General features: G+C 47.9%; 1 protein-coding gene across 1 annotated transcript in view; it reads left to right on the top strand.

Moving 5' to 3' along the window:
* The first annotated feature begins 300 nt into the window (after positions 1–300).
* Anxa11 (annexin A11) overlaps positions 301–5,444 on the top strand; it is a 45,723-nt gene continuing 40,579 nt past the window's right edge. Inside the window, exon 1 of the mRNA XM_028754079.1 lies at positions 301–434. The gene's annotated coding sequence lies outside the window, so the exon portion shown is untranslated. The remainder of the gene's footprint in view (positions 435–5,444) is intronic.

A 5,444-nucleotide genomic window follows, 5' to 3' on the forward strand; every position in this document is an offset into this window, starting at 1 on the left:
TGGCCCTGATCACTGGCTGAGGTGATAATTTTTTCCATTGTGAAATTTCCTCCTGCCGTACACAGTGACCGTTTTAAGTTTTCTTCGCTGTCAGACTCCTGAGGGGGAAAAAAAAACACCCGAGAAATGTTCCCGCATCCGGTAATCTAGAGCGGCTCTGCTCCACTGGGAAAGCTCCGGGCTTCCTACAGACTCACCACAGGGACACAGACCTCACCTGTAGGCGTGGTCTCATGCACCCCGCCCCTCCAGAGAGGCTCCGCCCCCTTCGTGTGGCTCCGCCCCGGGGCGACTAAGGCAGCCGCACCCAGAGAGTTTTCCGCCCTGCGGGCTCCTCCTCCGACGGTGCGCAGACTCTCGCAGATCAGGATCCCGGAAAGCGGGAGTGAGAAGGAGCTGCTATCCGAGTTCAGTGTCCTGGTCCCTGGTGCCAGGTGAGTGAGGGTCCCGGCAGGAGGCCTGCGCATGTGGGGTACTTGCGCGTGGCGTGGGGTGCAATGTTCACCTGAGGACAAGGCCCGGATTTGATCGGAGTCAAGGCTGGTGAGCCCGGGACCCCAGGGTCCCAGGGTGTGCGAACTTGGGGGTGCCTGAAGTCTCGTTATCTCAGTGCGCTTCCGGGAGAAGCTTGAGTGGAGCCCAGCCGGCCGAGAAGGCTGTTTTTGGGAACTTTGCTCCGGAACTGCAGGGCGCGGGTTCCTGGACCTGCCACCCTGGGTTTATATAAGGGAGGCTCCCAAGCGGTCCAGAGAATGCACGATTGTGCCAGATGCCGTGTTGCCTGCCTTCCTTACCGTTTATCCAGCTACGATCCCTCTGACCCTGTCCCCGCTTCTGGTTCCAGAGCCCTAAAGAACTCTTGCTTGAGGTTGGCTCCCCGACGTCCCGTGGGCTCAGGCCAGGCTCCTAAAAGCATACAAAGTGGCAAACAAATCTGGGGGAGAATAGCTAAACTGAAGCTGGGCACATTCTCTCTGGAGATTTCTCTCCCCGCCCTCTAAAGAGTAGGTGTCCATAGAGATTGAGTTTCTCGGACCCTACACCTAGAGTGTCAGCCTACCCGTCCCATCCCTTCACAGGACTCAACTAACTTGCCCCCTGCTCTCCCCTGCCGACACCATAAGGCTTGCCCAGAGGCTGCCTTATTGGGAAAAAAAACAAGCTACAAGTGCGGCCTTGGGTTGGGCTATTCTCAAGTGTAAACTTTGTAGATGGCAGTGTGTGTGTGTCATGTCGGAAGGATGACTCTTCCTGGAGCTGGAGCCTTTCAGGGAAGGGCCAGGTGTCTTGCTCAGCCTCAGCCTGCTCCCATTTATGCTCCTTCATTATTGCCTTGCTTCAGTCAGTTGTTGGGCATTCCAGAAGGATTAGCCAGGGCTGTTCCCTCAAGGCTTTGGTATTCTCTAGCTGGGGAAGCCAGGTGAGCTCACCCCACAGTCTGTTGCTCTAACACAAGTGCCCACTTTGCATTTCTCCATTGCTTCCTGACACATCTTTAATTTCTGCACCTTCATTTTTCTCCTCCACTAAATGAGAATAGTTATAATTCCTATTTCATAGACTTATTATGAGGATTCTGTGAGCTCTTTTTTGTTTTTTTTTTGTTGTTAATTTTTTGGGGTTTTGTTGTTTGTTTTTAAAACAAGGTCTACCTATTTAGCATTGGCTGGCCTGGAACTTGCTTTGTAGCCCACTCTGGTCTCAAACTCCGATCTCAGATCCATAAGACCACCCCTGAGTGCTGGGATTAAAAGTTTGTGTCGCCGGGCGGTGGTGGCGCACGCCTTTAACCCCAGCACTTGGGAGGCAGAGGCAGGCGGATTTCTGAGTTCGAGGCCAGCCTGGTCTACAGAGTGAGTTCCAGGACAGCCAGGGCTACACAGAGAAACCCTGTCTCAAAAAAAAAAAGTTTCTGTCACTCGCCCAGCAAGTTAATATATTTTAAAAAGCATTTATATTTTTAATTAAGTGTATATGTATTCAGACCCCCTGGAGCTGGAGTTACAAGTTGTGAACTTCCTGAGTCTGAATTCTGGTCCTTGGCAAGAGCAGTATTCACTCTTATCCACTGAGATATCTTTCCAGTCCTATGAGTTAATTTATTTTCACTTTTTTTGTTTGTTTGGTTGGTTGATTGGTTGGTTTGTGCTTATATATAGTCCTGGCTGTGGAACTCACTCTATACAGATACTCTATTGGCCTCAAACTCAAAGATCTGACTGCTTATGCCTCCTGAGGGCTGGGATCAAAGGTGTACCTCACTATACTTGACTTATTTTCACAATTTTTAAACAAATTTCATTTTGTGTTTATAAGTGTTTTTGTCTACATGTATGTCTGTGTACCATGTGGGTACCTGGTGCCCTTGGAAGACAAAGAGGGCATTGGATACCCTTGAACCAGCGTTACAGATAGTTGTAAACTACCTGCCATGTGGGTACAAGGGCTGCCTTATTATATATAACCGCTGAGCCATCACTCCAACCTCTTGAGTTGTCTTTCTTTTTTTTTTTTTTTTCCCCTCTATGAGACAGAGTCTTTTTGTAGTTCTGACTGTTCTGGAACTAGTTGTGTAGGCCAGGCTGATGTCAAACTCATATAAAAATCCATCTGCCTCTTCCCCCTGAATGCTGGGATTAAAAGTACGCAAGTTAATGGGTTTTTAGAGTTTGAGCTTTTGTTATTGTCTATTTGATTTTTTGAAACAGAGTTTTTCTGTGTAGCCCTGGCTATTCTGGAATTCACTCTGTAGACCAGGCTGGCCTTGAATTCACAGAGATATACCTACCCTAACTCCCAAATGCTGGGATCAAGGGTGTGTGTCACCATTGCATGGTGCAGGTTGTCCACTGCTGTCTGGCACAAGTTGATATTTTTAGCTGTTCTGCCATGCTCAGGTCCTGAGCAGTTTGAACTGGTGGCAACGGATGCACACCTTATCTGTGCACCATGGGTGGATGGAGGATGTTCAGGTTAGGCATGATGCACACAAGGCAAGGCCTGGCATCCGAGTAATCAAATTCAACAGCTAGTGGATATTACAGTGATAGCAAGAGCACAGGGTGCAGCCGGCTTGAACTGCCCTGTCCCAGCACACACCTCTCTGCTCTGTTTCCTCTGTTTTGTCCATTCCTTACTTACAAACTATTTTGGTGTTTTGCTCCCTGGTAGGAGGGCCAGACATGCCCTCTTTAATCTCTTTGTCATTGGCCCAGTTCTCCAGGAAGAAGGATTTGTATGATCATGTATCTAGTCTTTGTGCCTTTGGAGGGTGGAGACTTTCTCAATCTTTCTAAGTGCCCATGTGGGTCCTTTTTTTTCAAGATGGTTTCTCTGTAGCTCTGGTTGACCTAGAACTCTCTCTATAGACCAGGCTGGCCTTGAACTCACAAAGATATGTGGGATTGTATGCTTTGTTTCCTGAAGGCCTGAGATAATCTCTTCCCTTCCTAGGTGCTTTTCTCCCTCTTGAGCCCAAAATAGTTTCTAGCATTTGGTCCCATGGGGTTGGGAGAGTCTGGGTGTGGCTATACTTCACAAGCATAGCCAAGAGAACACACTGCAGTTTCTGTTAATCTCCTCAATACCCACTGAGCTCATTCCTCCCAGAGCATCAAGAATTTGTGTGGTGCCTATAGCTCTAAGAATAATGGAATCTGATTTTTCTTTGTGGGAATTGGCATTTGTAAGAACAGTTGTTGAACTCTGTTTGGAATGGAACCGTCTAATAACCTCTAAAACTGGTTTGCCTACATCGGGCATGTTGACCATAACTCATGAAAGGTCCCAGGGCCACTTGGCTGGTTGTCATAGGGGAGAAGAGCAGCTATGCAGTGAAATGATCAGTCTACACTGATAGGAGAAAGAATAGAGTTCCAAGGGGCTGTAGAGATGGCTCAGTGGTTAGGAGTACTCACTGCTCTTCTGAAGGTCCTGAGTTCAATTTCCAGCACCCACATGGCAGCTCACACCTGTCTGGTGCCACCTTCTGGTGTAAAATGTACATGCAGACCAAGTACTCATACATAAAATGCATAAATAATCCTTAAAAAAAAAAAAGAATAGAGTGACGGCAGCTGAACAGTTAGGGGACAGGGGCTGGAGGGTTGGTTCAGTGGTTAAGAGCAGGTATCAGTTACTTTTCTGCTGCTGTGACAAAACCCAAGGCCAAGGCAACTTATAAAAGAAAGCATTTGATAGGGCTTATGCTTTCAGAGGGTTAGAGTCCATAATGGTGGAGCAAAGTCACACAGCAGCAGAAACAGCTGAGAGCACACATCTTGACTCAAGTAGGAGGCAGACAGAACAAACTATGGGTCTTTGAACCCTCAAAGCCCGCCTCTCGTGACACTGCACCAGCAAGCCCACACACCAAATCCTTCCCAGCAGCCACCAACTGGGAACCAGCTGTTCAAACTTATGAGCTTGTGAGGACTTAGTCTCTGCTCAAACCACCACAGAGCAGCACTTGTTGCTCTTGCAGAGCACCCAGGTTTGATTCCAGCACCCACATGGTCCCTCACAACCATCTATAACGTCCAGGGGATCTGATGTCTCTTCTGATCTTGGAGGACAACGGTCATGTAAGTGTGTACATAGGTAGATGTAGGCATAGTACCCATAAAGTAATAAAAAAAAGAGCTAGAGGATTAGAGGACAGTTTGCATCTTCCGGCTAATCCGAGACAAGCCCTTGTCGCCACACAGTCCCAGTTTTCTGGATGATAAATGGTTGCCTCCAGCAGAGAATCAGATGACTATGTTTGTGGAAGGGTTTGAGATTTTCGAGGGAACAGTGATGATCTTGATGTTGTGGCTGTGTTACTAAGGAAGCCGGGAGCTTGAGGCGGAGCATACCATGACGGGCTGGCTCTGTGATTATTAGTGTTAGCTTTCTTTGGGACTGTGCTCCGGAAGGTCCCACTGTCTTAGCAGCAAAGAAGACAGTTGAAGGACTCAGGGACCAGAGCCCTTCAGTAGAGGCAAGCTTGCAAGAGGGTGAACATTCCGAGTGAGGGAGAGAAAAAACTGGACGTTGTTTACAGGGAGAGCAGGGTGTGTAACGGGGCAGAACCAGTGTTAGTGAAGGAGAGCTTACTGTGTCTACCACAGAGGGCACAGGTATTTTTAGTAATTAGGTGACAAGGCATGTTTCTGTTGAAATCTTTAGTGACTGCTCACTGCTTGTCCAGCCAGTTCTGTATGGACGAAAGGAGACCTAATGTTCCTGGGGATATCAAGGGCTGTCCCCTCTTTGAGTTCTTTGTCTTGTTAGTAAGAGAATTTAGGAAAGAACTTGGAAGGATGTTCAAGGACAGTTTTGTTAGAGTCGAAAAGGAAAACGCAGGCAAACTGTAAATCACAGTAGTTGCCAAGAGGAAAGAGATGGAGGAGAGAGAGAGAGAGAGAGAGAGAGAGAGAGAGAGAGAGAGAGAGAGAGAGAGA

This window comes from Grammomys surdaster, unplaced genomic scaffold (genome assembly GCF_004785775.1).
Source record: "Grammomys surdaster isolate TR1022 unplaced genomic scaffold, NIH_TR_1.0 125979, whole genome shotgun sequence".
Lineage (NCBI taxonomy): Eukaryota > Metazoa > Chordata > Mammalia > Rodentia > Muridae > Grammomys > Grammomys surdaster.